This window comes from Octopus sinensis, linkage group LG22 (genome assembly GCF_006345805.1).
Source record: "Octopus sinensis linkage group LG22, ASM634580v1, whole genome shotgun sequence".
Classification (NCBI taxonomy): Eukaryota; Metazoa; Mollusca; class Cephalopoda; order Octopoda; family Octopodidae; genus Octopus; species Octopus sinensis.
Genome location: NC_043018.1, coordinates 18,686,459 through 18,697,403, shown reverse-complemented (window position 1 = coordinate 18,697,403; position 10,945 = coordinate 18,686,459). Strand labels below are relative to the sequence as shown.

The following is a 10,945-nucleotide window of genomic DNA, read 5'->3' as shown; positions in this document are numbered from 1 at the left end:
TCTCAATCATATTAATCATCTTAATCATATTAATCATCTTAATCATATTAATCATATTAATCATCTTAATCATATTAATCATATTAATCATATTAATCATCTTAATCATATTAATCATATTAATCATCTCGATCATATTAATCATATTAATCATATTAATCAGCTCAATCATATTAATCATATTAATCATATTAATCAGCTCAATCATATTAATCATATTAATCATATTAATCATATTAATCCGCTCAATCATATTAATCATATTAATCATATTAATCATATTAATCATCTCAATCATATTAATCATCTTAATCACACACATCCTTTTCTTTGCTGCCCAAGAGAAACATGGTCGACTGAGGGTATTGAGGCCAAGCCTCTGTTGTAATATCTCTTATATAAAATCCGTTCTGTCTGTCTGTGTGTCTTCTAGGATCTCGGGCATCATGCAAGCATAGGAAAACAGATGTTAAAAATTCTGCTGCTGCCGATGATGATGATGTGGGTGGGGCAGCGGTGGTTAATTGAGTCAACAAGGGAAATAGCATTTTTGTCTGTTTGTTATGCTAGAAGTAACAGCCGGCTTCCTCTCAAAATTTATCCAACTGTTTAAAAAAAAAAAAATGGAATCACACATTGGCTAGAATAATCCAAGATAGACAATACCTAAAAGCAAGACACAATGAACCTACTATAGGTGCAGGAGTGGCTGTGGTTAGTAGCTTGTTTACCAACCACATGGTTCCGGGTTCAGTCCCACTGCATGGCACCTTGGGCAAGTGTCTTCTACTATAGCCTCGGGCCGACCAAAGCCTTGTGAGTGGATTTGGTAGACGGAAACTAAAAGAAGCCCGTCGTATATATGTATATACATACATATATATATATATGCGTGTGTGTGTTTGTGTGTCTGCGTATGTCCCCCTAGCATTGCTTGACAACTGATGCTGGTGTGTTTATGTCCCTGTTACTTAGCGGTTCGGCAAAAGAGACTGATAGAATAAGTACTGGGCTTACAAAAGGAGTAAGTCCCGGGGGCTTACAAAAGGAATAAGTTGCTCGATTAAAGGTGGTGCTCCAGCATGGCCGTGGTCAGATGACTGAGACAAGTAAAAGAGTAGAAGAATACTTGGTACACCTTAGTTTTAAAAGTTGGTTAAATTATGATATGCTTGGGTCTAAACAACACCAACAACAATAGCAACATTAATACAGCATCATCATTTATCCATATTGCCGTAAAAGATCTTCAAGAATTGGTCTGGTGCCATTGAAGAAAGAACCATTATTGTTTTTTTTTTTTATTTCCTCTATGAAGAATATAACAGCTTAATTTTCGATAAAACATCAAAGGCTCCATGGGGCTAAAATAGAATTAAAAAAACACAAACAATCAGTCTTTTGATAAGGTAAATATGCCAAGTTTATTTTTAAGTAGAAAAGATTTCAAACAAAGAATTATGTCGGAATCTCTAAAATAATGAGGATTAGGGTTATGTTAATAAAGGGGGTAGCAGCAGACTTGATTTAGGAATCTAAGAAGATTTTAGTCTTTAAAAAAATTGCATTCTTTAATGATGACGATAGTCATTATGTAAATGAGTGATTCAGTCAAAGATGGTGGGAGGTCGATTACAGTAACCCCTAACCCCAGTGGACAACTGGTACTTTTATACGTTATTTACATTTGATGGATATTTGTCCTCATCTTGTTTGTTGTTAACACGTTTCAGGTGATATACCCTCCAACCTTCACGAATAATGTTTCCATCATCATCACCATCATCACCTCTAGAATTATTGTCATCATCACCACCACCACCATCATTATCATTATCTGTTTCTTTATTACCCACAAGGGGCTAAACACAGAGGGAACAAACAAGGACAGATAAACGGATCAAGTCGATTACATCGACCCCAGTGCACAACTGGTCCTTAATTTATGGACCCCGAAAGGATGAAAGGCAAGGTCGACCTCGGCAGAATTTGAACTCAGAACGTAACGGCAGACGAAATACGGCTACGCATTTCGCCCGGCGTGCTAACGGTTCTGCCAGCTCGCTGCCTTCATTATCATTATCATCATAATCATCGTCATCATCATCAACATTACCAACTCCACATTTATTGTCATTATCACCACCACCATCCTCCTCTTCCTCTTTCCACCACCACCACCACCACTATCACTATCGTCATCATTGTCATCATTCTCATTTTCATTGTCTGTGTGTCTATTTATTTTCTGTCTCTGTGCTTGCACGAGTGAAATGAAATTAGTCGAGGCAGATGTTTCTGCGACTGGATGCACTTCCTGTTGCCGACACTCGTTTCCAAGCAACGGAATATTTTGGCTCAGTCTGGACTTACTTTCCACAGGAGATTACAATCAAACAAATCACCTGCTAATGATGGGGATGTTTGTTAACAATCGGCATTTGATATCAAGACGAGAACACAAACAAACAAACACACACACACACACACAAACACACACACACACACCACACACACACACACACACACACATACAGAGACATATACATGATTGCCTTCCACAGAGTTTCCATTGACCAAATTCACTCACACAGCATCAGTTAGCCTGGAACTATAATAGGAGCCAAACATCCTGTCCAAGGTGCCATGCAGTGGGTTTGAACTGGAAACTTCATGACTGCAATGCCGGTTTGTAACCTCTCAGTCAAGCCAGCATCTGATTTTTTTTGTTTTGTTTTTATTTACTTTATTATTATTTAAATACAGAAGAGTATATATATATATATGTGTATTTGTATATACGTATTTCAAAATACATGCTAGAAATAGCAGCCATAAAATTGTGGTTTTTGGCCATGTTGGCTGCTATTTCTAGCATGCAAAATTACCTGTTAAAGGGTAATTTTCTATTTTGAAATATGAATATGTTGTCTATTGACTTTTTACACATGCTAGGTCACTGGTGGTGATATTTATAACGAGTATTCGCCACCCTATATATATATGTATTTGTATATATATATGTATGTTTTTGTATATATGTATATGTGTGCATATCAGTGTTTGTGTTTGTCCATCCCTCCCACCCCATAATTATCAGTGTTGGTTTGTTTATGTTCCTGTAACTTGGCAGTTCAGCAAAAGGGGTTGATAGAATAAGTACTAGAGTTTAAAACTAAAATAAGTACAAAGGTCAATTCGATCCACTAAACAATTAGTTCCCAACCATTTTTTTTTTACCTAAGGACCCCTTTCAATACTATTTCATTCTGGTGGACCCCACCAAAGCCATTTGATGTTTAAAAACTAGTTTTATGGAAATTTCTTTGAAAATTCCTGTTTTGCCCTCCACACATTCCCATGTGTCCGCTGAACCATGTAAAATATTAGAGAAAGAAACCCTGCTGTTTTTTGTTATAAAATACATCTAATGTAAAACTTTTCTGTGTAGCCTTAGAATACTATTTTGCTTGACTGGAGCCCCCCCCACCGCCAAATTTTATATTGACACCATTTGAGAACCACTAGATTAAACCATTCAAGGTGGTGCCCCAGCATGGCCACAATCCAATGGCTGAAACAAGTAAAATATTTAAGAAAGCCTGACATTAAACGATGATGATAATGATGATGATAGATGCAAGAGTGGCTGTGTGGTAAGTAGCTTGCTTACCAACCACATGGTTCTGGGTTCAGTCTCACTGCATGGTACCTTGGGCAAGTATCTTTTACTATAGCCTCGGGCTGACCAAAGCCTTGTGAGTGTATTTGATAGATGGAAACTGAAAGAAGCCCGTCATTTATATATATATATATATATATGTAGTACAAAGTAAGATAGGGGTTATGAATGTAACCCACTATGGGATATTATGTATATGTATATATATGTATGTATATGTTTGTGTGTTTGTCCCCCCAACATCGCTTCACAACCAATGCTGGTGTGTTTACATCCCCGTAATTTAGCAGTTCGGCAAAAAGAATTCTGATAGAATAAGTACAAGGCTTACAGAGAATAAGTCCTGGGGTCAACTTGCTTAACTAAAGGCAGTGCTCCAGCATGGCCACAGTCAAATGACTGAAACAAGTAAAAGAATAAAAGAATAAAAGAATATGTTGATACGTGTGTGTGTGTGTGTGCGCTTGTATGTGTGTGCGCTTGGGTGTGTGTATGTGTGTGTGTGTTTGTGTATGCGTGTGTCTGTTTGTGTTTTTCGTTGTCCTGTCTTTGATTTTGTGTTGAACTGGGATTTGGGTTCCATAACTATTTACAATGTAAATTTGCCTTTATTCCTTGTGAAGAGAAACCATTATTGCCTTTGAATTGACAGAACCAGTAGTAGTAGTAGTAATAGTAGTAGTAGTAGTAGTAGCAGCAGCAGCAGGTCTCAGTAATTTGGGAACAGGTTAAGATAGGCTATAAATAGTCAAATAATATTTGAAGCTGAAGTAGAGGGGGTGGGGAAAACTGAATAGTGTTGGTGGGAGGAGGAGGAGGAGAAACTGTTGACAGTGGGAGGGGCGGCCTCCTGGGTACCTTGTGTGTTTTGAGCAAATAGGGTCTTTCTGTGTGAGGAGTAGGGTGGGGAGGGGGTGACTGGTGGGGATTGGTTGGGTCATAAGGTGTTGTGTTTATGTGTGTGTGTGTGTTGTGTGTGTATGTCGTGTGTGTGAGTGTGTCTGTTGTGTGTATATGTTTGTCACTTTGTGTGTGCATGCATGTGTGTGTGTGTGTGTTTCTTGTGTGTGTCTATTTTGTGTATGTGTATGTTGTACGTCTATGCAAGGACTTGTGTATGTATGTATGAGTGTATATGTATGTGCATGTATGTGCATACATACGCCTGTATATGCATAAGTGTGTGTATGCATGTGTGTATGTGTATCTGTCGTGTGTGTGTGTATGCCTGTCACTTTGTGTGTGCATGTGTATGTGTGTGTCTCTTGTGCTCATCTGTATGTATGTGTATCTGTGTGTATGTTGTATGTCTACTCAAGGACTTGTGTATGTATGAGTGTATATGTATGTGCATGTACGTGTATACATACGCCTGTATATGCATAAGTGTGTGTATGCATGTGTGTGTGTGAGAAAGGGTTGAAAGATCTTATGTAGAGAATGGGGAAAATAAATTGGGGAAAAGAAAACAAAAAAAAAGGAAAGGATTCCTGGAAAGCTTTCTGCAAATAATAACGGTTTTGTGGTGTTGTGAGAAGAGCCGAGTGGTGGATATTGATTTTGGGAGAGTTCAATCGATGAAATCAATATCAGTTCATGACTGGTACTTGTGCCTATATATGATGCCAACGGCAGTGATGACAGCCTAAGCAGCAACCATTCCACTGGCGCTGGGAAATCATGCAGAAACTTTATAATGGTGGGGCAGGATAATAATCCGTGTCAGAGGTATGATTATGGTGCTCAAGTCTAAATATCAACCAGAACAACAACAACAACAATAAGGATCATCGTTCGTCGTTTAGCGTCCGCTTTCCATGCTAGCATGGGTTGGACGGTGCAACTGGGGTCTGGGAAGCCAGAAGGCTGCACCAGGCCCAGTCTGATCTGGCAGTGTTTCTACGGCTGGATGCCCTTCCTAACGCCAACCACTCCATGAGTGTAGTGGGTGCTTTTTACATGCCACTGGCACAGGTGCCAGACAAGGCTGGCAAATGGCCACGATGGGATGGTGCTTTTTACGTGCCACCGGCACAGAGGCCAGGCGAGGCTGGCAACAGCCACGATCGGATGGTACTTTTTACGTGCCACCAGCACAGAGGCCAGGCGAGGCTGGCAACGGCCATGATTAGATGGTGCTTTGTACGTGCCACCAGCACGGAGGCCAGGCGAGGCTGGAAATCAGCCACGATGGGATGGTGCTTTTTACGTGCCACCGGCACAGAGGCCAGGCGAGGCTGGCAACAGCCACGATCGGATGGTACTTTTTACGTTCCACCAGCACGGAGGCCAGGCGAGGCTGGCAACGGCCATGATTAGATGGTGCTTTGTACGTGCCACCAGCACGGAGGCCAGGCGAGGCTGGCAAATGGCCACGATGGGATGGTGCTTTTTACGTGCCACCGGCACAGAGGCCAGGCGAGGCTGGCAACAGCCACGATCGGATGGTACTTTTTACGTGCCACCAGCACAGAGGCCAGGCGAGGCTGGCAACGGCCATGATTAGATGGTGCTTTGTACGTGCCACCAGCACGGAGGCCAGGCGAGGCTGGAAATCAGCCACGATGGGATGGTGCTTTTTACGTGCCACCGGCATGGAGGTCAGGCGAGGCTGGCAATGGCCACGATCAGATGGTGCTTTTTACGTGCCACTGACACGGAAGCAAGTTGGGGTGGCGCTGGATCCGGCCACGTTTGGATGGTTCTCTTATGTGCCACCGGCACTAGTATCACAGCTACGATAATAATAATGATTGTTATTATTATTACCTCCACCTTAGCAAAAACAGGGGTATTGTTTTCAGTGGTGTTTGTTTGTTTGTCTGTGGACAAGATATCTCAAGAACTGCTGGATGGATTTGCATGAAACTTTCAGGAAAGTTTGGCCTTGTGACTTGTAATTTTTTCCATTCTGCATTTATTTTGGATATATTTCCCATTTTCATAATTTTTTTAGAAATTAGGCATCATTTTCTTGGAGAGGTGCACTTCTAAGGAAGCACTGAAAATTGTACGCATACCGTTGCATAGACGTGATGGGCTCAAATCCTAGGCGAATTGAGAGTAGTCTATTTATGTAGGGGGCATGGAATTTCAAGGAAAAAAATTATAAGAAAACACGTCCTAAGTCAATTTGGTGAAATTCGGTTAAATATTGTAGGAGCAGAAGTGGTTCACACGACACACAGACAGACAACTTGCCTTTTAATATATAAGGTATATATATATATATAGTATATATATATATATATATATATATATATATATATATATGCCGAAAAATTGGACACACTGTTCATTAACCATATAATTTTTTCACAATATGCACACTACTCGAAAAAAGGTCGACAGAAATTTCTAAAAAATTCCATTATTACCACATCGGACCAATTTCAGGGTTAACTCCATGGTTAATGGACAGTGTATCCAATTTTTCGGCATATTTGGCATTAGAAATTTTTTCGTTTACCCTTATTTCGGAATTATATAAATTTAACCTTTAAAGATATTTTTTAATATGCTGGCCATTGATAAAATTTTTTTTCGCAAAAGAAAAAAAATCTTATCCTACATAAGATATATATATATATATATATATATAATATATATATATATATATAAGGTATATATATATATATATCCCTCTATAACATTCTATTTCTTCCTGCATCTGGTACTTCATCGTTGTGTCTTTTGACTCCCCGCAATTTTCCAAACAGTCTCTTCTGGTTATTTTGGTCCCTTATTCCATTCTCAAAATGTTTTTGCTAACTTTGCTGTCTTTCTTTGCTTCTCTCCCTCGTTGACAACATTTATTCCTTTCTTTCCATTCTTCGCATCGTGTTTCCTTTCTTCTGTTTTAATGACTTTTCGTTCCGTTCCCTTTGTGCATCTTCTTTAAGAAAAAACTGCAGTTGACTCTCGCATCCCATCTCAAGCTCTTGATGCTTTCTTCTCTGTCTTCTATTGTTTTTCTTTTTAAGGTTTTTGTTTTGTTCCTCCTCCGTTTACCTGCCTTTGCAGCCCACCACTTCTGCTACTACTCCTCCGACTGAAATGAGGCGATCGGTCACAGGTGTTTGGATTCACAGCTGATTGGACAGTCAAGCTATTTTGATGGCTGTTCTTCTTAACATTGGAGGCAAATATACACACACACTCTCTCTCTCTCACACACACAGACACACACACGTGCATGTACAAGCACAGATAGAGAGAGTGAGAGAGACGCATTACACCTGTATACAAACATAGGTAGATACTAACACACATAAACTGAGATAGGAGGAGAGAAATTTGAAGCTGGCAGTTTGTCAGTTATGAACGAGGAGGGTTCCGCTTGATCCGAACCATGGATCACCTATTGTTTTGCCTGCCACTACATTCTGAGTTCAAATTCCACTTAGGTCGATTTAGCCTTTCATCCTTTCAGGGTCGATTAAATAAATACCAGTTTTGCACTGGGGTCAATGTAATCGACTTAATCCCTTTGTCTGTCCTTGTTTGTCCTCTCTATGTTTATCCCCTTGTGGGAAATAAAGAAATAAGAAGAGTTATGACTAGGGGTACCCTATTTTTGGATCTTGATGACATTCAGAATGTTCAAAACTGCCAATAACATTACTAAACTAGTAAACTAGTAAAGATGGTAAATGTGAAATGGAACTAACAGCAGGAAGTCATTCACTTGGAAAAGTCAAACTCAATTACTGCATCTTCCTATCATCTCTACCGTTTGTTGTTGTTCTTGTAACACTTGTTGCTAGAAGTGAGAAAAGTAAAAGACCTGTAATTCCTTTGAATTACAGGTATAACTCAGGTTTGGCGGCTGAGTGGACTGCTGTGACATGAAATAAAGTGTCTTGCTCAAGGATACAACCTGCCATTAGGAATTGAACCCGTAACCTTACAATCCTGAGTTGAATACGCTAACCACTGAGCCACACACCTGTAATTCTAGGAAAAGACCAGGAGATAGTTTAACCGTTTTTTATTTAAGGATGGCCTCAAGTTACATTTTACCTGTTTCTTTTATTACCCACAAGGGGCTAAACATAGAGGGGACAAACAAGGACAGACATAGATATTAAGTTGATTACATCGACTCCAGTGCGTAACTGGTACTTAATTTATCGACCCCGAAAGGATGAAAGGCAAAGTCGACCTCGGCGGGATTTGAACTCACAACGTAATGGCAGACGAAATACCGCTAAGCATTTCGCTCACCGTCCTAACGATTCTGCCAGCTCGCCACTGAAAGGGAATTGGAGATTTTTGTCAGTACTGTGAAAGTGTTCAGCAATGATATCAGAATGGAATTTGGTAATTTCAAGTGTGGAACTTCCGTGATGAAGAAAGGAGAAATACCATAAAAGTCAGGGAATAAATCTATCAGATGAGGGAAAGACGTTAGAGGTTTATATGGATGATGAATATTAATGTCTGGGAGTCTTGGAAGCTGATGGCAGAAAGAATCGAACAATGAAAGTTAAAGTCAGAAGAGAATGTTTCTGAAGAATAAGCAGAATATTAAAAGCCAAACACAATGGTATAAATGCCATCACTGCCATAAATTGAAGAGCTATATCCATCATCGGATATCGTACTGGAATAATCAAATGGACCAAGGATGATCATGGAAATATAGACAGAAATCAGGGAAACCATTGACAATCTACAGAGCTTTACGAACAGAGGGAGATGTTGATGGGTTCTATTTCAATAAAAGGGATGGAGGGAGAACAGTGTGAAGTTGTCATCCTCATCATCACTTAACATCCAGTTTACATGCTGGCATGGGTTGGACAGGAGCTGGCTAGCTGAGGAGCTGCCCAGGCCTCATGTTTGTTTTGGCATGGTTTCAATGGTTGGATGCCTTTCCTAATGCCAACCACATTACAGCACTGGTATGGTGCTTTGCTTTTTTTGTAGCCCCAGCACTCACAAGCCTGCAAACTTAGGAATTCTCTGCTAGAGAGGGATGCAGGGGACATGTCTCTATGCAAGGACAACCACATATTGTATAAAAAAAAAATTCCTCATCTCTTAAATACACGACTGTATAATCATGCATTATCTCATAGTTTTGAGACATTGCTGATGTGATTATTTGTTTTAGAATGACATTGTAAGGCAAGTGTGAGAGATCAGACCTGGCCTGCTTGAACACAAAACAGACAGAATTTTCGGAGATAGATATGGACAATTTTAAAGCTAAAGGGTTTAAGCTAATACCAAGAACAGTCTGAGTCCATCACTGGTAATTTTTCCAGGCATTGTGGTAATATTCCTTGATGAGTCAAGGGCCATGAAGGATAGGTGTTCTGTGGATTTGAACTTATAATTTCTGAGCTGTTAGTGTGATATCTTGATCAAATCAAGACTTCTGCTTTTGGCATGACCTCCATTACACACAGGATATTTCACAACATATTTAGCTATTATGTAGCCATTATGTAAAAAGAAAAAAAATGGCCATTGTCTTTTGATGACACATTTTGTGAAGAATGGGGACTATAAAAACATGTTCTTCTCTTCTATGTCTTTTGAGAAAAATTACAATCGTAAATGGAGAGCTAAATATTCCTCAAGTATTAAGAAAGAGTTATTTTTGTGATAGCTCTTCTCAACATTCCCAACTTGCAAAAAAAAAAACAAAAAAAAAAGAAACAAACAAACAAACAAAACAAAATAGCAATTTTTTTTGTTATTTTCTTTTGTTCTTAACTTTAGGTTAATATGAACACAAGACAAAAATAACAGCAAAAATTGTGAGATAGGAAAATTATTTATCAAAATATCTGATTTCTCCATCTCTGATAATAGCAATTTTCAAAATAATGTGGAGGAATTTAAAAAAAAAAAAAGATTGTTTTTTTTTATTTTTTGTATTTTTTTTTCCAGAATAGATTGAACATTTTAAAGAACAATAGTTTTTTTTAGTTTTTTCCTGTTTTCATTTCTTTTATTTTATCTAATTTTTTTTTTTTTTTTGGTGGTAGTGGTGGTGATGGTGAAGAAATTTAAGATGTCAAATAAAACAGAAAGACATTAATGTAGGCATTAAGCTGGCCATTTCGGATATCTTTGACATGTGGGAAGAATTAAGAAGCGTGGGCAGTGTAGAAAAAAAAATGGACATGTGGGTGGTGGGGAAAATAATGAACTTGTGTGCAGTGTGGAGAGATATTAACATGTGGAAAGACATGGACATGTGGGCGGTACGTAAAAGAATTAACATGTAGGCAGTATGGGAGCAAATAA

General features: G+C 39.0%; 1 protein-coding gene across 1 annotated transcript in view; it reads left to right on the top strand.

The window, feature by feature from the left end:
* LOC115223118 (phosphatidylinositide phosphatase SAC2-like) overlaps positions 1–10,945 on the top strand; it is a 612,947-nt gene that overhangs the window by 265,182 nt on the left and 336,820 nt on the right.